Source organism: Chiloscyllium plagiosum, unplaced genomic scaffold, assembly GCF_037043375.1.
Source record: "Chiloscyllium plagiosum isolate Xiang-an unplaced genomic scaffold, Cpla_swu_hap1 HiC_scaffold_69, whole genome shotgun sequence".
Classification (NCBI taxonomy): Eukaryota; Metazoa; Chordata; class Chondrichthyes; order Orectolobiformes; family Hemiscylliidae; genus Chiloscyllium; species Chiloscyllium plagiosum.
This window is the reverse complement of record NW_028270208.1, coordinates 122021-146844: the sequence shown is the minus strand read 5'-3', so window position 1 is coordinate 146844 and position 24824 is coordinate 122021.

Below are 24824 nucleotides of genomic sequence, written 5' to 3'. Positions count from 1 at the left end.
TCCTGCCAAGGTCTCTCTGTCCACTATACTCCTTAAGACCCTCTCATGCATCATGAAACTCCTACCTTGATTTGAGATTCCAAAATGCAAGACCTCACACATATATATTCAATTCCATTTGCCATTTCTCGGCCCACTTGCCCACCTGATTAAGGTCCTGCTGCAATTTCTGATAATCTTCCTCACTGATCACGATACCACTTATTTTAGTGTTATCTGCACACTTACTAATCATGCCTTGTACATTCTCAATCAAATCTTGGACAACAAACTGCTATGGACCCATGCTCCAGTCTGACAAGCATCCTTCCACTAAACCCTCTGCTTCCTATCAACAAACCAACTGTGTATCCAATTGGCCAGTTCCCCAAGTATTCTACGTGATGTAACCTTCCAGAACAGCCTGCCGTGGAAACCTATCAAAGGCCTTACCGAAATCCATAGAGACTACGTCTATCACACTGCCCTCATCAAACTTCTTGATCACTTCACCAAAGAACTCTAACAAATTTGGGAAACATGATCTCCCACTCACAAGTCTATGTTGACTGCTCCGAATCAAACCCTATGAACGTAATGGGGCAGACGATGGTATGCTGTCCTTCATTGTACGATGATTCGAGTACATAAGTAAAGCCATCTTCCTGTTGTTGTAGAGCCTTGCTGAGAGAGCATTCGTGGCACTCTCTACAGATTTGATCTCCTTTGTAAGGAATGATCTCCTTACCGCAGACGTGGGTGATGGTATCATGAGAAAAAGTGAAGAATCTGAGTGTTTAATCTGTAGAGCTGAGAGAGATGAAGACATGGTGACGCAGAAACAGGAGGAGTGGCAGCGATCAAATGCAATATTTCCAAGGCTTCTGATGGCAGTAATCGATGTCGGATTGTGAGTGGGTGAGTAGGATGTGAAAAAAAGCTACAAGGTGACTGAGGCATGTGTAGTGTCTGTGAAAATACGGGGCAATGAAGAACAATGTGGGTAGATGTGACGGTGTGCCCTTTGATGAGAAAAAGAGAACGGCAGCCTACAATTTGAAAAGGTTGGAAAATGTTACTCAATAAAGGGACCTACGCTTCTTTTCGTCTCATTCTTCACCGACCTCCGCCGTCCATACAGGGCAGTGAGTTCTGAAGCCAGAAGAAAATACTGGGAATGACACTGGGACACTTAACAGTGTACATAGACCCACCAGTTGGGTAGCTGTAACATTGAAAATGATCTGGAGCTCCCTGTACACGAGTCACTGAAAATATGTTTTTCCAGGAACAGAAAGCAGTTAGGAAGGTAAAGGGCGCGTTTCCCTTCATATTTCAAGGGGATTTGAGTCCAGGAGTAAGGGTGTCTTACCACAGCTGGACAACGCCTTGTTAAGACCCCATCTCGAACATTGTGTAGTATTGTGTGCAGTTTTGGTCTCCTTACCGAGTAAAGGACAAACCTGACATTGTGGTAGTGCAGTTTAGGATGACCAGACTGATCTCTGGGATGACAGGTTTGTTGTGGGAGCAGGGTTTGGGGCGACTGGGCCTGTATTTCATAGGATTTAGGAAAATGAGTGGAGATCTCAGTAAGATATATAAAACACCGACAGGGCGAGACAGAGTATATACAGGGATGATAATTTTAGAGCCATTTCAGAGACCATTGAATCGTTTATCACAGGTCTGTGCATCTGGAGTCACTTTTAGGCCAGACCAGAAAACCACGGGAGATTCACGCACTAAAAGCACATTGGGGAAGAAAACTCCTGTTTCAATCGACATTGGCTTCAGGATAACGATTACTGGTACCAGATTTTAAATCTGAATATTTTATTAATTGTTATTAATTTACACCCGCTGCCAGATCATTAGTCTGGTCTGGATTAGTAATCCAACGACACTTCCACAGCAGCACCATCTCTACTTGGGGACATATCCGAAACCACAATGAGCATGTTATTTCTGTGCTTCTTGACAGCTCTGTCAAAAAGACCTCCCACCAATTGACTGTCGTGGTGGGACTGAGGGGGAAGTAATTGAACAGATTGTAATTATACTCCTCTTAAGAGACTGGCCATAGCTGAGTAATTTTCAACATTGTCAGGGACATGGCTTGTTGTGTAGCACAAGTCTGCAGTCCTATTGCAGGAATGGTGTCAGGGCCCATTGCCTTTATCGTAATCTGCTGTGTTCAGCTGTTTCATCATGTCACGTGCAGTGCATCAAATTGGTTGAAGGATGGCATCTGTGATTCTGTGGGCATCATGACGAGAGTGAGATGGATCATTGACTCAACACCTCTGGCTGAGGGTGGTGCAGATACTATATCATTATCTTGTACACTGATATGCAGGACTGTTCCATTATTTAGGATGGGCATGTTTGTGCAGCCCTTTCCCCCGCCATTTGTTCCATCATCCATCAGCATTTATGACTGAATGTGGCAGAATTGCAGAGCTTCAATCAGATCTGTTGGTCAAGAGAGGTAGCATTAATGGGTTAGCATGAGCTTTATGTTCATGTGGTTCTGACCCTGACACGTTCACCCACACTCGTCACTGAACCATAGATCGTGTTGATGGTAATAGCAGACTGAGGAGATTATTCAAGGCAAAAGGTTACAGGTTGTGGTTGAATGCAGGTCGACTTCTTCTGCTGCTGCGGTTTACAGCACTACATAAATATGTAGGTTTGAGCTGCAATATCTGAAAAACAATTCTGCTGTCTGTCCCCGACTTCACATCGAGACCCATTCACCCATCAGCCCTGTACTCAGTGACATACTCTGGTTTCTAATGTGGAAATACTTCCATTTTTAAATTGTCTTTCTGCTGAGGGTCTCTCCCCGGGTCATGCTTTCAATCTGACACTTTCCGCAAACGCATTTAACTGATTTTAATTCAATTGTCTAATTCATCTGCAATTTTCCTTCAGTAATGCCATCTTCTGTGTTTGAGGTGAATGTGTTTCCCACTGTTTCTCTCCCTGACCATGAATAAGAGCTCTGCAGTGTCAGTGATGCCAGCCTTATGTAGTTTCAGAGCTAATGAATTCTCTGCATTCCAATCATCTTCACCACATTGTATGTTTCCTCTTTTGGTTTGATGCCTTATCGCTCATGGCTGCCTTGTCCTCCCCTGAGTATGTTTCATCTCCTTTGGGATGAATTTCTGACATTAGCTACCGAATCATCCCCAGATATTTCTGCCTTTGCTGCTCCATGGTCTTCCCTGCTTGGCTCCCCTTCCAATTAACTCTGGCCAGCTCCTCCAACATATCTTTGTAGTTACATTGATCAATTATCCAAAGAAGTAGATGTACATCCCTCAATGTTTTGGCAATTCCTGTGTGCTGTGGTCCTTTGCACAGTACATGCACAACAGAGTAATGTGTTCAAGTACTAGGTCTTTTGCAGAATTTTTCTCTCCAATAATATGACAGACACTAACTTTTGAAAGAACCCAACAGGCCAAATATTTAATTTCTGGGAGAAAGGGCATTAACTGAAATAAGTTTGGATACCATAAGCAAGATTTATAACATACATCCTGATAAGAATGAGAGACAAGAGTGTGGAATCCCAGAAAAAAGGGATTGTTGAGAGAAGGGGAACACATCACTTCAGATGAGGATCAAATAATGTCTTAATGCTTCATAAATTTAATTCAGAATGTGTTGTACACTTTTGAACAATCTTCCTTATGTGAACACACGCAGATTAAACAGTGTATATAAAATCATTTTTCCTCCATTTCAAACTGTCCTGTTGTCGTGCTACCAGGATGCATGAACACCAACTGGCCAGCAAAAGACATGACCCACTATCACTAGTTTCCATACAGACAGACAAAGAAGGATACCACTTTGACTGGGACTACACATACATCCTAGCACAGTCGAAACAGACACACGCACGAAGGTTCTTCGATACGAGGCATTCTAACCAGAAGTTCATTAATAAACACGTCAATTTATATTCTTTCTTCCTTCTCTTGAAGAAAAGAACTGGAAATGACATCACCCAACTTAAGAACCCAAGACCTATAAATAGAGAGGACGGACACACCACCAGTGTGTCACCGGAGACTCTAACTGATGATGTTACCTAGTCATGGTAATGAAACATCTGAAAACAAACATTCAAGCTCAGTAAGCTAACTTGCATACTTATAAATTGTTATTTTTCTTTTAATACTTGAATTTGGGACTTTTCTGTCACTCATGTTTTAACAGATTACAAAGCGAGGTGAGCTTTTCTGGGTGTGTGGTTTTAATTAACAGATGGGTTCGACATCGACATCATAACAGCTTGAGGGCTTGTCGTATGGGATTTGAACAGATTTGGGGTACAAAACGTCCCAGAAGATTCCATCACTTGGCAGTTAGTGACCTAGATCTTCAAATAAAAGATAATAAAATGCATTTAATTTTGATTCCTTGTGGTTGGTTAAATTAAAATAAATGGCTTTTAACATTACCAAAGATGTTCAGGGGTTTGAAGATAATTCCCACTTTTGCCAAGTAAATTTAGAAAGACAGAGGAAGGGCATACTTTTAAAATGAACAAATAGATTAGAATTGGGTTTAACCAGGGACAAAACGAAAGCTGAAATTGTAATGGAATTGGTCAAGCACTTTGGTGTATCAGAGAAACAGGCAATTGCAGTCGAGTGAGAAAAAACTTAAATTGCAAATCTGCCAACTGAACTTAGAAGATAAAGAAAGAGACAGAAAGGGAGAGAGAAAAAGGAGAAAGAGAAATAGAGGGAAAAAAAGAGAGAGAATTTGAAATTCAGAAGTTGGAAATTAGATAAAAAAGTTAAATTAACAGGATGAAGGTAAATGGAGAATGTTGGGATGTATACAACTATGTTAATATATTGCCATATTTCTGGGTGAAAAATGTCAAAACATTTTTTTATTTCATTCGAAATATAGACGCGGCAGATGGTGTGTCCAGTGAAATACTGGTTCAAACTAAGCTGGTTGGCACAGCTGGTGAGGTGTTTACGGCGCTGTCAGATGAGGGATCAAGAGATTATGCAGATGTCAAACTGACTATTTTGATTGCTTATGAATTGTTACAAGAAGCATGTCGACGGAAGTTCAGAAGTATAGAGATCGAACCAGGTCAGAGTTATGTTGAGTTTGAAAGAATTAAACACAGTCATTTTGACAGATGGATGCAGGCCTTAAATATGGATAAGACCTGTGAGGCCCGGAGGGAGACTATTCTGCTAGAGGTGTTGAAAAACTCAGTTCCAGCGATGGTAAGAATTCATGTGAATGAATAAAGTTCAAGAAGTGAGAAACGCAGCAGAAATGGCAGGTAAATATACATTGGTGCAGTTGATGAAATGTAGATTGTGGGAGGACTTTCATTCTGTGAGGGAGAGAAATTGGGAGAAGAGGAGATCCTACACTGCAAAACATAGAGTCAAGCACACTGGCAATACTTTACCACAGGTGATAAAAGAAGCCCAAGGAGGTTGACAGGTGGTGAAAGACCTTAGGTGTTCTCACTATAACGAAGTGGAACACATAAAATTACAGTGCCGATGGTTTAAGAAGGGCACAGGGAAAAGGTCTTTTCACTGCAGTAAGCTGGGAATTGAAGGAAATTACGTTGGGAAAAGCTGTGGTAAAAGAGGCTAAGCCAGTCTCATTAGTGAAACTGGTAAAGGAGACCCCAAGTAGAGCCGAGGAGCGGCAGGAAAGTGCACAGCCTGGGCAGGGGCTGTGTATGCAGGCAGTGCCTGATCTCTATAAAGAATTCGCCTCTGTGAATAAAGTTTACTCAGAAAGAGCGGGGGGGGGGGGGGGGGCGGTGGGTGGAGGACAGGATGTTACAATTTGCGACCTATGGGATCTGCTCAGTCTCTACTAATTGAGAAGTGAGGCGGAGGAAAAGCACAACAGTTCAGGCAGAATCCGAAGAGTAGGACATTTGACGTATCAGATATAAACCCATCGTCAGGAATATGGCTTGGTGACAAGGGGGCTGAAAGATAAATATGAGGGTAGGACCTGGGCTGGGGGGACGGTCAATGGGAAGGCGATGGGTGTGACAGTTGTCTGTCGGAGGGGAGGGTGGAATGGATAGATGGCAAGATGGACAATTTCGACAGTTCAAGAGGGCGGTGCTACTTTGAAAGGTGGGATCTGGGATGAGGTGGGGGGAGGGGAGATTTGGAGATTGGTGAAGTAGATGTTGATGCTGTATATTTTGTGGGTTCCAGCTGTCCTACCACCTACCCACTTCACCCTCCTCTCCGACCTATCACCATCATCCCCACCTGTACCTACCTATCGCCTTACAAGCTACCTTCCACCCATCTCCGCCTACACCCTCTTATTTATTTATTAGCCCCCTTTCCTCTCCCTTGCCTCCACTTTCCCGATGAAAAGCTTGTGCCTGAAACGTCAACTCTCCTATCTCTCGGATGCTGCCTGACCTGCTGTGCTTTTCCAGCCCCACACCTTTCAACTCGGATCGCCAGCATCTGCAGTGCTCACTTTTTCTCAGCCTCTAATAGTAAGTGATAGAAGTATTTTCACTCTTCCTGACATGATACTCAAGAGCTTGGTAATCTGTGGAATTGGGACAGAAATTAAGCATGCCCTTGTGAAACATCAGGTTGGAGTGCGAAATCAAGGTTGGGGAAGTAACAGTGAGAGTGAGTGATAGAGTGTCAGTTCCAGGAATACAGTTTGTTCTTGGGAACGATTTAGCAGGAGCCAAGGTGGGATGGTCACCCCTTTTGGCGGAGAAGCCAATGGAAGACTAGGGAACTGAGGAGTTAAAAGAAAAATACCGAGGAATTTTTCCAGACTGTGTAGTAACAAGATCCTACTGTCATAAGTTACAGATAGGAAGGAAAAACGAAAGAAAAAGACGAAGGAGTTGATGTCCAGTTAACTGTATCATCACCCTATTTGATGATACGGTGCAGGAAACAAAACCAGAACATGCAGTAGGTCAGGCAGATGTGTTCAGTCCTGAAAGGCTAATGGAATTACAACCATATTCACACACAGAAAAGGAATCAGAACAAATTGTTAAATGTTATTAATTTAAAGATAGAATCCTAAAATTAAAACGGAGACCACAGCAGGTTAGTGCAGAAGGGAAATGGGCCGAAGTGCACCAGATTGTGTTACTGGTAGCAGACAGTGTTACGGTTAGCTCATGAACTAACTGCAGACGGTCACCTAGGTGTACGTTAGACTCAGGCTAAGGTACAAGAGCATTTGTTGTGGCCTGGAATGCACAAGGACATGTTTCATTTTTGTTCTACGTCATACATGCCAAATGGTAGGTAAATCAAAGGCAGTCATAAAATCAGCACCTTTGTTGCCAATTCCTGTATCCAAAGAACCTTTCACATGGGTTATGGTTAATTGTGTATCCCCCCTTTCTAAAATAAAAGTGGAAAACAATATTTGCTGACCATAATAGATGTGTCTACCAAATTTCTGAAGGCATTTCCATTACGGAGTGTTAAGACAAAAAGGCAGGTGAAGGAGTTGGTAGCTTTCTTTACTTGCTGTGGGCTGCCAAGAGAGATTCAGTCAGACCAATGGTCTCATTGTACCGCTCAGCTGTTTAAGTAAATCATGGATAGCGTAGTCATAAGCACTTCAAATCAAGTGTGTCCCATTTTGAATCCCAGGGAGCCTTGGAAAGTTAGCATCAGACGCTGAAGACAATGTTAACAGCTTACTGTCAAGATTGCCTGAATGATTGGGATAAAGGTGTCCCTTTAAATTGTTTGCCATTGGAGATGTCCTAAATAAATCTACTCAGTTTACTTCCTTTGAGTTAATATTCGTACATGAAGTGTGAGGCCCTTTGAATTAACGAAATATAAATTGACAGGACAGAAGTTGAGGATCTCACACTTGGATTACGTATGTGAGGTGAGGAAGAGATTAGATTGAGTAGGTGAGTTAGCTAAACAGCTCCTGAAGAGGGCACAGTACAGAGTGAAGCAGGTGACAGATGAAAACTCTAAATCTTTGACGATTTCCCATGGGGATGACGCATTAGTTTTGCCAGAAGTGGTAGGAAATCACTTCAAAGCCAGGTTTCGTGGCCCCTTTCAAATTAAAAAACAAATGTTGAGTCAGTTAAACTATTTGGTAAAGATACTGGATATGACAAAAACGTTATCGAGTATGTCATGTGAATGAACAATGCAACAGCCATATTTAAGACTCAGGAACAAAATTGTGGCCAGATGTACAAATTCTGCAGCTTATCTGTCTCCCATGTTACAGCTGGCACAGCATGTTGAACGATGACAAGAAGCAAACTTAGTAAAAAAAACTTAAAGAAAACAGAATTCGCGAAGTTAGAAGTGATGTTCTTGGGACATTACAATGGACATGGAAGGTTGATCCCATGGAACACAAAGACGAAGGACATTTAGGAATTTCCACGACCATCCTCGAAGACTGGTGTCCTTTGATTTTTGGAACTGAGTGGATTCTATCATAAGTTTGTTCCAAATGTCAGCAGCGTATTGGCACCACTGATGGATGTACGAAAGAAGAACACAGAATTGTGGTGGACAGAACAATGCCAGGAGGCATTTGAGAATTTTAAAGAAGGATTAATCACCGCACCAGATTTAGCTCCACCAAATATTTTGAAATCTCTTGAAAATTGTGTATGATGTTAGGAATTTAGTGGTCGGAGATGTATTGACACAGAAAGATGACGATGGAATTGAATGGCTAATTGGTTACTTGTCGAAAAAACGCAATATCCACCAGAAAAAATACAAAATCTCCATTATTGAAAAAGAATGATGTAGTTTCGTACTGGCCTGACAATCTTTTAATGTTTAAATGACAAACAAATTGTCAGAGACGGTTGTGGACAACACCGACAATCCTTTCGGACTGTTTGGGATATTTAAGACCAAAATATGAGACCATTCCATTGGTGTCTGATGTTACCGACTTTATACTTACAAAATGTACATGCCGTGGGCCCGAAAAATGTGATAGCTGATGTGTTATTGCGGATTTGAAGGAAAGAGTGCAGATAAGATTTGACTTATTGCAGTGTTATATATGTGTACAGAATGGTATAACTGAGATTAATACTTTTTTATTTCAGAATAATTGGATTAAGAATTAGAGGAAAAGAAATGAAGCCATTCTTTCATCCTGATGGTTCATTTTACTTCTGAAGAAGGAAGGTGTTATGAATCTGAAAGCTTGTCTGTTCACGTTAAGACAGACCAGGTTTTGCTGAATAGAAAGTACAGCCACAGATGCCAGCTGAAGGTCAGGCTATTCCAAATGTAACAATTAGCTGGGAAATGGAAACCTGAGTTTTGATAATTGTTTTGACAGCAATTCAAATGCAATCAAAGATTTTAAATAATGCTCGGGATACCAGAAGCCAATGGAATTTGAATATTAATGTTTGTACATATGGAAATCAATCAAGTTATGAGAATTATTGTATCATGGGAAGTACATAAGCACAGCATTTTGAACACTAGAGGAAGAGTCACTGGCATCCAACAGCACAGTAACTGCTATTGAGCAGGAATGCTAACTGGCTATCTCAAACACTCTCTATAAAGGTACATGTTCATGTCAAACCTACTTGCAGTCAAAAAAACATGATCCATGGAGATCAGCAGCTGGAAGAGTGAACACAGCGGGGAAGATAGAGTCTGTCTGATCTTGAAATTGTAATGTTTAATATGTGGGTTATTGGAACAGCACATCTATATAGAGTTGGAGTCAGATAGTAAGTAGCTAAAACAAGCGAGGCTTGGATTTGCGATTAGCTGCTGTTTAGTATTCACTATTAAAGGTAAGAAACTAACTTGCTCATGTTTGATTAAATAGTGGAATGTAGGAGATCTGTGTCACTCATATTTTAACAGATTACGAGGTGAGGCGAGCTTTTTTGTGTTTGGGTTTAATTAACGAAGGGGTTCGATTATACCTTGTAAATGTCCATCCACGCTAACCCCATTTCCCTGCAGTTGGCCCATATCCTTCACGTCCTTTCCTATCCACATATTTATCCAAATTCTTTGGAAATGTTAATAAAAAAACCCCCTCAACCACATCTGCTGGCAGCTCATCCACGTACCAGCCCTCTGTGTAAAGAAGTGGCCCCTCAGGTTCCCTTTTATTCCTTCCCCTTTAACCTTAAACTGATCCTATCTCGTCCACGATTCTCTAAACATTGGAAAACACTGAGAGCATTCACCCTATCCATATCCCTCATGGTCTTATACAGTTCTATAAGGTTCTCCCCTCAGTCTCCTACACTGTATAGAAAAGGTCCTAGCTTGTCCAACCTCTCCCTATACCTCAGACCATTGAGTCCTGGCAATGCCCTTGTAAATTTCTTCTGCACTCTTTTTAATTTCATAACTTTGTCCCAATAACAAGGTGACAAAACTGAATACAACACTCCAAGTGCGGCCTTACCAAATTCCTGTGTAATTGCAACATAAATTCTCAACTTCTATACTCAATATCCTGCCACGGTCTCTCTGACCACTATACCCCTTAAGACCCTCCCATGCATCATGAAACTCCTACCTTGATTTGAGATTCCAAAATGTAAGACCTCACATATATATATTCAATTCCATTTGCCATTTCTCGGCCCACTTGCCCACCTGATTAAGGTCCTGCTGCAATTTCTGATAATCTTCCTCACTGATCACGATACCACTTATTTTAGTGTCATCTACAAATTTACTAATCATGCCTTGTACATTCTCAATCAAATCATAGATAACAAACAGCTATGGAACCATGTCCAGTCTAACAAGCATCCTTCCACTAAATCCTCTGCGTCCTACCAAAAGCCAACTGTGTATCCTATTGGCCAGTTCCCCCATTATTCTACGTGATGGAACCTTGCAGAGCAGCCTGCCATGTCGAAACTTATCAAAGGCCTTACCGAAATCCATAGAGACGACGTCTATCACACTGCCCTCATCAAACTTCTTGATCACTTCACCAAAGAACTCTAACAAATTTGGGAAGCATGATCTCCCACTCACAAGTCTATGTTGACTGCTCCGAATCAAACCCTGTGTAAGTAATGGGTGCAGACAATGGTATGCTGTCCTTCATTGTAACATGATTCGAGTACATAAGTAAAGCCATCTTCCTGCTGTTGTCGAGCCTTGCTGAGCTAGCATTCGGGGCTCTCTCTACAGATTTGATCTCCTTTGTCAGGATGATCTCCTTACCACAGACATGGGTGATGGTATCATGAAAATAAAGTGAAAAAGCTGAGTGTTTAATCTGTAGAGCTGTGAGAGATGAAGAAATGGTGACTCTGAAACACGAGGAGTGGCAGCGATCACATATTTCTGAAAGAGACATTGCTAGAGAGAGAAATGTCATACTTTACCCGGGATTGATTGGTTTGATTTATTGTCACATGTACATCAGTACAGGGAAACACTTTATTTATGAGCAGTGGAGGCAGATCATGGTAAGCATGGCCAGACAGATCAAAGGGTGGATATAGACTTGGACAGAGTAAGGCATACAGGTTACACTGAACAGGACGTGCACGAGACAAGATCAACATGAGCAATGGCAGCATTATTTGAACTTCGAGAGTCCATGCATCGGTCTAACATGACTTTCCTAATCGTTCATATGCCTAAATTGCACATCCCCATGTTATTTTGCAGTCAGCGTGTGAAGCCGTACTGAACATCAGGTTGAACACAATCCCCAACAGCAGCCACAATACTTTCCTTCTGAAACAGGTATCCATTCCCACTAGCTTTCACCCTACATACAGAACACCAGGCTGTCTTCTCGGAGATGGAAGTTGCCTTCTTGAGACTTCACACAAAAAATATGGCTTCCCTCCTTACCTCTAGAAAACCACGCTAAAGTCCCAATTGTATGTCATGAGCAATGGAGCCAGGGGCAACAACGGGGAGCAGTTCTGCTCCACTTGTTCATCATGTTAGAGCATTTATTAGGAGACAGTGAGAACTGCCGAGGCTGGAGATCAGAGTAGAGCGTCGATTGCTGGAAAAGCACAGCAAGTCAGGCAGCATCCGAGTACCAGGAGAATCGACGTATTGGGCATAAGCCGTTCATCAGGAATCAGCATCCATTACCTCATTCTGGCATCCCGTGTAAGTGCATTGAGGTGGGAATGGCCTCCTCCTGTTCCTGTGTAAGTTACTCAAGGGATTGGCTGGCTTCTTCCTCGTCCAATTGGACAGGGCCAAGGGCCTGACTGGGTTATCCTTGGTTCCTGTTTGACATTTCGATCTGCTGACAAGTGTGACGATGCTGGAGCTTCAAGAGTTTTTTTTTGTCCAGGTTTGTTTTAAGAGGGAGATTGAACGATTGTTACCAAGCTGGCTAGTTAAGACCACTTGAGTAAACAGCGAGGGAGGCCTTGAGTTTATTTTAATGCAGCCTGAATGGGTGTGGCCAGCTCTCACAGATTAGGATCTGTGTTTTTTGGTTTCTCAGTAACATCAAAAACTATAGGGGTCTCCACATAGTTGGAAGCTTCAGGGAATGCCTCCTGGTTGCTACACTCCCTGAATTTTCTCTTGATGCTATTTTCAATTCCTGAATTTTCCGTTTTGCCAAGGGCTATGTTTATGGGAATTTCCTATGTTGGACTAGTTCATGAGTAATAGCTCCTAGATCTATTAATCTGTTAAGTTGCCCAATAGAATTACATTATTCTAAATTCCTCTTTCTTTGGTTTAATTTCATCTTTCATGTTTAAATAAATGGTGTTTACTTCACACCGAGTAGTTTGACCAGTCACATTGCATCTGGAACAGACACTTTACATTTCCTTTAAAATAAGAAAACATTAGAGTCTCGGCTACCGCCTTCAAATATTTGCGAGGGGCTCTGGTGTGGTCCATCACACTAGACTCCTTCTCTTCCTGAGTAATAGGCTGGAGGCACTGAATGGGCTGTCCCTGATGGTCACCAATTGTTTCAATGGGCTGAATAGCTTCCTCATATTCCTGTGAAGCCAGCGTGAGGTGCTGAATGAACTCTTATTTTACTGTGGCAATGCGCAGTGTCAGGCAGTGCTGTTACATGAATGTTATGGACTCGTTAACAGCACAAGCCTGAATGGAGCCTGGGTCTTGCTGCAAATGGACACAGACCAGTTCAGGAGCTGACGGGGGACAAAGCGTTCTGAACATTGTGCAATCTTCAGTGACCATCCCCACTTCTGATCTTATGGTGGGGAGTGGAGAGACATTGATGAAGCAGCTGAAACTGTTTGTGAAGAGGAAGCTACCCTGAGGATCTCCCACAGAGGTGACCCAGGACAGAGATATTGAACATCTTCCTTTGTGCCATGTTTGATACCAAACACTGGACAGTTTAGTCTGATTCTCATTAAGTCCAGCTCCTTGATGTCAACAGAAGTCAACTATTGCCTTGACATCAGGGCCAGTCATTTTTATCTGAACCCTTGCCTCAACCTCTTTTGTTCGCATCAATAAGCCATGATATAGGAGCAACACGTGTTTTCTTCAAACAGGTGGCATTGAATGTCAGGATTTCTCTTCTCAAGAGTGTTCGGGGAGCTAGATGACTGAAGGTATTTGAAGAGGAAATAGATTGCTATTGACCTGTCAGAGAGTTGAGGGCTATGAGGAATTGGGTATGAAAGAGGATTTGAGGCCAGGAACAGATCAGCCATGATCTTAGTGAAGGGCAAGGCAGGTTTGGGGAGTGAACCACATGCCCCTGTTTCTGATGTTCTCACATGTTGTTATTGGAAAGTTAGTGGGTGTTATTTTTATGAATGTTCTGGCATTGCATATTGCAGTCAGGGAGACCAGATGATTTTGTGAGCCATCTATGGGTGAGGTATGTCAGCTGTATTCACAGTGAATCTGGGTCTACAACATGACCAACAAATGGAGCACAAGCTGCAGATAGGGGAAGCTCTGTGAAGAGAGATGAGGGTCCTCTTTCATACCCAGCCTGGATTTTCCAATTACATTTCCCAAATCACCTCAAAGCTTGTGTGACAGTCTTGAGGGACAGAATGGTCTCCTCTGCTTCTATGCACCAGGTTATAGGAGTAAGTGGCCTCCAACTGCTCCTGTCTAGCAGGTATGAGGGGCTGAATGGAACACAGTAACATGGGACTGAGGAGCAGGAGTGGGTCATTAGATACTTTGAACCATCTCCACCAGGCAGTAAGATTGTGGCTAATCACGTTGGGGTCTCAGCCCCACTTTCCTGTCTGTATCCCATTATCCGTGACTCACTTCTTTGTCAAATATTTAACTAATGCAGCTTTCAATCAATGTAAACATAGAGTCGCGATAAACTTCCAGAGAAGAGAAGTATGACTTGAAAGGACCTTACAAAATTTTTCATCATCCCTCTTATAGAACCAGAGAGTCATGCAGAACGAAAGCAGACCCGTTAGTCCAATCTGTTCACTCCGATCACATATCAAATCTGATCCAGTCCCATATGCAAGCATTTGGTAAATATCCCTCCTCTTTCAGATACTTTTTAAATGTGCGATTGTAACTGCCTTCACCACTTCCTCTGACAGCACTTTCTGTACACACACCACTCTGTGTGTGAAACATTTATCTTCAGGTCCCTTCTGAAACAATCCCCCTCGCCTTCAACCTATGCCCTCTTGTTCTGGACTCCCATATCCTTGGGAGCAGAACGTGGCTGTTCAGAATATCCATGCCCCTGATGGTTTTATAAACCTCTATAATGTCACCCTTCAGTCTCTGACACTCCAGGGGGAAACACCTCAACCTAATAAACCTCTCCCTTAAGCTCAAACTTCCAGAAATGACACACACATCTGTGTGAGTCATTTCTGCAGAAAACAGAGTTGTACACAGTATTATTAAAGTGGCCTCACTAACGTCCTGTACAGATACAACATATCACCACAACTCCTATACTCAATGCTCTGACTGATTAAGGCAAATGTGCCAAATGTGTTCTGCACCACACTGTCTACCTGCGACTCCACTTTCAAGGAACAATGCACCTGCAGTCCTATGCCCCTTTGTTCCACAACATGCCCCAAGACCTGACCATGAAGTATATAATGTCTGCCCTGATTTGCCTTCCCAAAATGCAAAGCTTCATATTTATCTAAATTAAACTTCATCTATTACTCCTTGCCTCTTTGTCCCATCTAATTGCGGTCTTGTTGTACTCTGAGATAATCTACTACACCACCTTTCTGATGTCATCTCAACTAACTATTACCCCTATACTCACATCTAAATCCTTTACATAAATGATGAAATGCAGTGAACTCAGTACTGATTCTTGCAGTACACTGCTGCTCACAAGCCTCCAGGCTGAAAAATACGTCTCTTCCTTCAAGCCAATTGTGACTAGCTTCTTCTGTATCTTATGTGACTGAAACTTACTAATCTGTCTACCAATCAGAATGAAATACTAGCTATGAAGACAGGCTGAGTAGGTTAGGTTTATTTTCACTAGAAAAAGGGAGATTTGGGGGGGGGGGGGGGGCGGGACCTGATTGAGGTTTGCAAAATCATGAAGGGTATAGACAGGGTGGATAGAGACAAGCTTTTTCCCAGGGTGAATGATTCAATAACGAGAGGTCGTGCTTTCAAAGTGAGAGAATGAAAGTTTAAGGGGGATACACGCGGTAAGTACTTCACACAGAGGGTGGTGGGCATTTGGAACGCGTTGCCAGCAGAGGTGGTAGATGCAGGCACGGTCGATTCATTTAAGATGCGTCTGGACAGATGCATGAGTAGGTGGGGAGCAGAGGGATACAGATGCTTAGGAATTGACCGACAGATTTAGACAGTACATTTGGATCGGCTCAGGCTTGGAGGGCCGAAGGGCCTGTTCCTGCGCTGTAAATTTTCTTTGCTCTTTGTTCTTTAAATGAACACCTTGCTGAGGTCCAGATAGACAATGCCTACCAAACTGCCTTCATCAATCTTCTTTGTCACCTCTTCAAAAAACTCAACCAAATTAATGACCCATGATTTCCCATGCAGAAAGACACGTTGTCTACTCCGATCATCCCTTGCCTTCCCAAATGTATGTCAATGCTATCCCTCAGAATTCCCTCCAGCAACTTACCCACCACCAACAGCAGGCTCACCGGTCTATAATTCCCCGGCTTTTTGAGGTCACTGTTTCATTTTCTAGTCTCACTCCTCCATTACTCACAACAAATATTAAATGTAACCAGGTCGGTGATTTGGCCGATGATATCGGTCTCAGACTGGGTCGGGTCAGTTTTAGGAACAAGTCAGGCTAGTTTCTGATCTAAAAAACATGTTTATGATCCAGAGCAATGTTGCTCAAACTATGATTGGAAAAATTATTGGATTGGCCAAAACGTTATTCTGCTTCTGAAGATATTGTACTCACACAGCTGCTAGCAATGTGATTTCATCCTGGGAGAGTTTGGATTTGGCAGAATTACTTTGCTTTAAGCAGTGAGTAGATTCCAGTGAATTCTGGTCAGTGATCACACAAAGGGCAGCACGGTCGTTAGCACTGCTACCTCACAGCACTGGGGACTTGGGTTCGATTCCAGCCTTGGGTGACTGTCTGTGTGGAGTTTGCACATTCTCCCCTTGTCTGTGTGAGCTTCTAATGGGTGATCCAGTTTCCTACCACAAACTGTGTAGGTTCGGCGGATTGGTTATGCTAAATTGTCCGTAGTGTTCAGGGATTTCTAGGTTATGTGCAAAAGACAGCGGTAAATATAGGGAAATGGGTTGGGAAGGTTGGTATGGACTTGTTGGGTCGAAGGGCCTGTTTCAGCACTGCAGGGATTCTATAAAAATAAGAATGGTAACGATGACTGTGGAGGTTTTTCTTTTTTATCTCGCACACATTGCTGTGATGAGGAACAATGAAGGAGAGCGCGTGCAATAGGCCATTCCTTCTCAGGCAGATTACATTTTCTCCCTCTCTGAGCTGAATCACACAGTAATGTCATCCTCTCCCAAACTGGACCATGTCAGGTCTCCATGTACATTGTACAAACTATGTCTCCATCTCATTCCCTGTTCCATGTAGGTGCATCATTGCTGCTGTCATACACAGAGCCATACCCTTCGCAGAAAATGGTCTCGGTCGCTTTGAAGATATGTTTATATGTCCCTGCGTCATTAAAAAATTAAAAATGTTTAATTTTGTTCAGAATACCTGTGTTAAACTGAATGCATTTTTTAAAGAAATACAGAAATTGCTGGAAAAGCTCACCAGGTCTCTCAGTACCCAGATGCTGTAGTTGTACCAGCCTCCACCACTTCCTCTGGCAGCTCATTCCATACACACACCACCCTCTGTGTGAAATGGTGCCCTTTAGGCCTCATCAAAACATTTCCCCTCTCAATTTCAACCAATGCCCAAACCAGGGGAAAAACCCTGACTACTCACCCTATCCATGGCCATTCTGATTTTATAAACCTTTACTGCTGCAAAATGTGACCCCAATCAACACGAATAGCTGTACTTTCAGTCATCCCGGGCCTAAATTCTGAAATGCAATACTGACACCTCTTCCTTCTCCATCGATCACAATTCTAAATCCATTTTAATCAGTTTGTTCAGATGTATCCAGAGACACTTCTGTGGGCTTTATGCCTGGACCTTTGTGCCCGGAGCCAGGGATACAAGCATCACTTAGCAATACCCATAAAGCTGTAACAGTATTCTCCTGTGTGTTTGCTCATCAGACTATCCTGACATGCTGGGATATACCTCTGCAACAGGCAGTACTTCAATCCAGGCCTTCTATCCCAGAGCTAGGGACACCGCCACACAAGTTCAGGAATTGGAATCAAATCCAGAGCTCTGGATCAGAGAAAGGAACACTACCCACCACACTAGTTCCAAAAACGCACATCCCAGATGGCCTCCTTCTTCAAGGACCGCAATTCCCCCCCCGACGTGGTCGACGATGCCCTCCACCGCATCTCTTCCACTTCCCGATCCTCCGCCCTTGAACCCCGCCCCTCCAACCGCTACCAGGACAGAACCCCACTGGTCCTCACCTACCACCCCACTAACCTCCATGTACAGCGCATCATCCGGCGCCATTTCCGCAACCTCCAAACGGACCCCACCACCAAGGATATATTTCCCTCCCCTCCCCTATCAGCATTCCGTAAAGACCACTCCCTCCGTGACTCCCTCGTCAGATCCACACCCCCCACCAACCCAACCTCCACTCCCGGCACCTTCCCCTGCAACCGCAGGAGGTGCAAGACTTGCGCCCACACCTCCCCCCTCACCTCCCTCCAAGGCCCCAAAGGAAACTTCCATATCCGCCACAGATTCACCTGTACCTCCACACATATCATCTATTGCATCCTTTGCACCCGATGTGGCCTCCTCTATATTGGGGATCGTTTCAGGGAACACCTCTGGGACACCCGGACCAACCAGCCCAACCACCCTGTAGCTCAACATTTCAATTCCCCCTCCCACTCCACCAAGGATATGCAGGTCTTTGGACTCCTCCATCGTCAGACCACAGCGAAACGATGGTTGGAGGAAGAACGCCTCATCTTCCGGCTAGGAACCCTCCAACCACAAGGGATGAACTCGGATTTCACCAGTTTCCTCATTTCCCCTCCCCCCAGCCTGTCTCAGTCAAATCCATCAAATTCAGCACCGCCTTCCTAACCTGCAATCTTCTTCCCGACCTCTCCGCCCCCACCCCAGTCTGACCTATCACCCTCACCTTGACCTCTTTCCACCTATCACATTTCCGACGCCCCTCCCCCAAGTCCCTCCTCCCTATCTTTTATCTTAGCCTGCTGGACCAACTTTCCTCATTCCTGAAGAAGGGCTAATGCCCGAAACGTCGATTCTCCTGTTCCCTAGATGCTGCCTGACCTGCTGCGCCTTTCCAGTAACACATTTCCATCTCTGATCTCCAGCATCTGCAGACCTCACTTTCTACCCACCACACTACCATACCCAGGTTTTGGGTCATATTTTAGTGCCCACTTTCAGCTTGGTGTGGATTTATTATAATCAGGTTACCATTACTGAATTACAAGCAACACTTTGTATTATTAAACAAATGCAAGATATTTGTCTCAACTGTAGGATATTGAGTGTACGTAACTATAAACATTTTTAATTGATATTATCTGTAGACTGCAATATTACGGAAAGAAATCCTGCAGACACACTCTGCCCAATGAAGAGTCTCAAACAGATGTTTATGCCTGAACACCAGAGACGAAGGAAGAGCTTAATTCCTGACCCCAAAACACCGATCACTCTTACCCAACTCTCACGTGCAACTCCCCTCTTCCTAAAACCATGAAATGACACCAGGCCGCTGATTACTGTCCGGCCTCTCCTCCCCACTGACTGTATCTGCAACCTGTCCCTCCTCCCTCTAACCACACAAGGCAACCCAAGCTCAGGTTCGTTGTGAAAATCAAGGCCGGAGTGTGCAGGTCTCCTGAAGAGGGATGGGCATTTAAAAATTCAAGGGGGAGGGGGAGGTGACAGTAATATCACTCACTGGGCTGAGGGGTGGCAGGTGGAGTTTAGTTTAGATTAATGCGAGGTATTGGATTTGGTAAATCAAACAAGAGCAGGATCTATACAATTAAAAGTAGGACCTTTGGCAGTGTTGTGGAACAGAGACCTCGGCCGTCAGGTATAATTCTTTAAAATTTGATCTCATACAGATAGTGTGGTTAAGAAGGTGTTTAACACATGTCTTCATAGGACAGACCTTTGAGTATCGGAATTGGGATGTCATGTTGAGGTTGTACAGGACATTGGTGAGACCTCTTCTGGAATACTGTGTCCAGTCTGGTCACACTTCCCGCTCTTTCCATAGGCACACCACTCTCTGGGAGAAAAAGCTGTCACTTTTAAATGTTTCCCCTCTCACCGTAATCCTATATCCTCTAGTTTTGGACTCCCGGTACCCTTATAAAACACCTTGACTATTCACTTTGATATTACTGACGTTTATATTATTAAGCTGGAGAGGGTTCAGAAGAGATTAACCTGGATGTTGTTGGGAATGGAGGGAGTGAGGTATCAGGAGAGGCTGGATAGGCTGGGACTTTTTCCACTGAAGAATATGTGATTAAGCAGTACCTTTACAGAGGTTTATAAAATAATGAGGGGTACAGAGAAGCTGAAGGGCTGATGTCTTTTCCCTAGAATTGTGGATTCAAAACTGAGGGATTTTTAAGGTGCGAGGAAAAAAGATTCACAAAAGTCATGAGAGGTAATTATTTTAGACAGAAGCTGGCTTGCATGTGGAATGAACTTCCAGAGGAAGTGGTGAAAGCAGGGACAGTTACAACGTTTAAAGGACATTTAGATCAGTCCATGGATGAGACATCAGTTAGGATGGTGCTGTGAGCAGCTGCCCTCTCCCTCCCCCTCTCTGAATGAATCCCTGTTGGTTTTCACCCTCTTCCAATGCCGGTGCAGTGGCGTGTGGAGGCCAGCGGAGGGTGGCATTGCATCACTTTAAGCACCACAGAGACAGCCAGACCTGCCCCACACAGAGACACACGGATACACACACAGTAATTGTTAGGACACGGCGTGAAGCTCATCTGGTAATTTATCTAAACATAAAGAAATGCTCAATTTGTCTCGTAAACTGTTAAAATATGAATGGCAGTGAACACCCAAATTCCAATGTTTAAATAAAAACATCGATTTATTTTTTCACTCTGAAAGTGAACATTTTACATTAACTACGCACAACTCTGAGACGCCCTTTCTCTTAACTGCTTAATACACGACTCCAGCTCTACAGCAATATACTGCATCTGGGTCTGCCATCCTCTCATACCACAGGTGCTTGTAAGCTCTCAGTTCAGAGCAGCATTCACCCTATCTTAAAGGTACAGTACACACTTTCAACTTCATCCCATTATACCCTGATTAATATCGATAAGTGGAGTCTATCCGGATTTCTCTTGCTCTGTGGTTTGTCAATGTTTCATCTACTCTGTCCCGTATGTGTCAGGACTTTTGTTGCTTCATTGATAGCATGTCATTATTCGACTCTGTCCATGGGAATATATCAGTATTTCACTTGCTCACACTCGTGTATGTGGGACAGGATTTCAGTTGTTTCATGGGGACTGTGACGCTATAACAATCTCAATGTTTGTAGATGGCACCGAACCTGGAAGAACTCTGTAGTCTATGGAGGAGAGTGTGGAACTCTGACAGGACAATCACACGTTGATGTAATGTTCAGGTTTATGGCAGATGGGGATCAATGCAGAGCAGTGTGAGGTGATACACTTTGGTAGGAAAGACAATGAAAGACAGTTTAAAACAGGCTGTATCATTATAAAGGGACTGCAGGAGCAGAGAGGGCTGGGTGGCAATGAGCACAGATTGTTGAAGATGTCAGGACAAGTGAGGAGAGCAGTTACTATCACAGATTAGTTTCAGTATGTGAGCTGTTTACTGGGGGAGGTGTAGGAGGGAGTCTCTGTGCTCGCTTCCTGGGAGGTGATGGTGACGATGTGTTGTGAGCCCACCCTCCTGCCCACCGAGAACGTGGGGATCCCATTTGCACCAGCTCGACATAAAAGGGAGATGGCATCAGGGCCATGGCTTCTAAGTTGTGCCGGGGGGAAATGGAACTGCCAGTGGGTTTAAAGTGAGAATTGCCCTTCACTGAACATTGCTCCTTACTCGGTCGGTGGGACGTGGATGTTTCAGAATCTCCACACGAGGTGTCCCTGTCCTCTCCGACTCGTACGAGGGTCCTCCCCACATGGCATGGGGAGGGGGGGTGAGGGAACGGGTATCGGGCCCGGATAGGCCCTTTCTGTCCTATTCCAGGCTGTTTCTCCTGGAATGGGAGAAAGGTGTAGGGAGTGAGGGAGGGTGGGAGTGGGTGGATCTGCTGTTAGTGCTGGTGTAGCTGGGGGACATGGTCATGGTGAGGTGTCGGAGGGAGTCAGTCCACAGTGTTGTATCCATGCAGTGTTATTAGTGTGGGGGTGAAGTGGAGAGAGGGGGGGAAAGAGAGGGAGAGAGAGACACACAGAGAGACAGAGAAAGGGAGAGAAGGTGCAGCATGCGGCAGTGAGAGTGGTGGACCATGAGCCTTGTTCGGGGGTTGGTGATGTAACAGATGTACAGTGAGTGTGAGGGAGAAGAGAGAATACAGTGAGCCTTATCCTGACAGAGCAGGGAACGTTATTGAAGCTTGTCCTGTATTACTCGGCATTTCTTCAGACCACAGATACTGCACTGAGCTGGCTGGGGAGCTCAGACCATGCTCGGTGGGTCTGGTGGTGTGGCCCACTCTGGGAAGAGAATGGTCCCCCTCTGTACTAGCCCATTCACCAGGACTTCCGTGCCCTTGTCGACAAACCGTGGTGTAATTACCCCTTATCTGCCATGCTCGGGGTAAACTGTGCAGGGCAGCTCCTAACAGAGAAAGCTCAACCGTGTGCCCAATGGCCTTTTAAAGATGGCGCCAGTGTCATGGATGATGGAATATCCAGGGACACCCGGGCGATGGTGAGTACCTCCAGTCATGATGGTTGGGAGAATCGGGCTGGTATTGAATGAGAGGCGCACCATGGGGTGGGCTGGGTAGTTAATGAGGTGAGTTCGATAACATAGCAACAGGAAACTAACTCGGCCTCGTGTAGATGATCCCTCTGTCACAGTCAATGGAAATTGTAACTGAGACAAATTATTGTTAGATTTAGTTCAATGAGTCAAAGACTCCGCTGACCCTACACCCAGATACAAAGCTGGAGAACAAATACTCATCCAAAACTCCGCATCATCTGAACTCACACCAATATCATATTCACCTACCATTCCTGGACACAGTTATGTTACAGGATGCTGTTAAAATGTTTGCATTCTGAAACCTGGGAACACATCCTTCCATAACACTGTCTCTCAGTCTCCCCCTCTCTGTATATTTCCTAAACCCCTCCCATTTGTTATTGTTTAAACTGATTCCCCCTCCATCTCTGTATCTCTGTGGCAGTGATGTTCACAGCCACAGCACCCCCTTGTCATGGCACAATGCATAGATGGAGCTGGAAATGGGTGGGAGCTGTACGTCCTGTCACTTCCAGCATGGGCTGCAAGTTTCGCCATACTGCGCAGGGATCTAACACAGTGTTACTGAGCAATGCACTGGGGTGGGGTACACAGTCCTACATGCTGGGAGGGTAACTGCTCCTGGGTTACAGATCAATGCACTGGGGTGGGGTACACAGTCCTACATGCTGGGAGGGTAACTGCTCCTGGGGTACAGATTAATGCACTGGGGTGGTGTACACAGCCCTACATGCTGGGAGGGTAACTGCTCCTGGGTTACAGATCAATGCACTGGGGTGGTGTACACAGTCCTACATGCTGGGAGGGTAATTGCTCCTGGTTTACAGATCAATGCACTGGGGTGGTATACACAGTCCTACATGCTGGGAGGGTAACTGCTCCTGGTTTACAGATCAATGCACTGGGGTGGTGTACACAGTCCTACATGCTGGGAGTGTAAATTCCCCTGGGTTACAGATCAATGCACTGGGGTGGTGTACACAGTCCTACATGCTGGGAGGGTAACTGCTCCTGCGTTACAGATCAATGCACTGGGATGGGCTACACAATCCTACATGCTGGGAGGGTAACTGCTCTGGATTACAGATCAATGCACTGGGATGGTGTACAAAGCCCTACATGCTGGGAGGGTAACTGCTCCTGGGTTACAGTTCAATGCACTGGGGAGATGTACACAGTCCTACATGCTGGGAGGGCAACTGCTCCTGGTTTATAGGTCTATGCACTGGTGGGGTGTACACATGCTGGGAGTGTAAATTCCCCTGGGTTACAGATCAAAGCACTGGGGTGGTGTAAAGAGCCCTACATGCTGGGAGGGTAACTGCTCCTGGTTTGCAAATTAATTCACGGGTGATCACTGCACAGGTCCCTATGCTGGTCAGTCATTCTGGTTGAGATTTATAAATAATGCGCTGCTGTGGTCTGCACAGCTCCCGTGCTGGACTGATATCTAATCCGGGTTTATAGATCAATGCACTGCTGTGGTCTGCACAGCTCCCGGTGCTGGACAGACATCTAGTCCGGGTTTATAGATCAATGCACTGCTGTGATCTGCACTTGTCCCGGTGCTAAACAGATATCGAATCCCTGTTTATAGATCAATGCACTACACAGCTCCCCATGCTTGATAGATATCTAGTCCGGGTTTATAGATCAATGCACTGCTGTGGTCTGCACAGCTCCCCGTGCTTGATAGATATCTAGTCCGGGTTTATAGATCAATGCACTGCGGTGGTCTGCACAGCTCCCGGTGTTGGACAGATAGCTAATCCGGGTTTTTAGATCAATGCACTGCTGTGGTCTGCACTTCTCACCGCGCTGGACAGTTATCTGGTCTGGGATTATCGATCAATGCCCTGATCTGATCTGTGCAGTGCTCCTCTCTGGCCAGATTGCTGGATTGTATTGACCAGTGCAGTGGATGAATCTGCACAGATTACTGGGTTGTACTGAGCAATACATTGGCCGGGTCTACACCGTGTTCCACGGTGAACAGATATCTCTTCTGGGTTTATGGTGTCTGTGCTGGTTCTGTGAGGTGGATTGAGAATGTGGTATATCTAACCATTTCGGTTGATCTGGCGATGCTTTTAGTTCCCATTCCTGTGGTTGGACCCTCCGTCTCTCACCCCATTAATGTTACAGTGTGCCCAGGCACAGTACATCATGTTGGTGGGGTGGGTAGGGGGGAAAGGTCATGGACAGGTCAAGGGGTTCCCCGGAATGCTCTGTTCCAA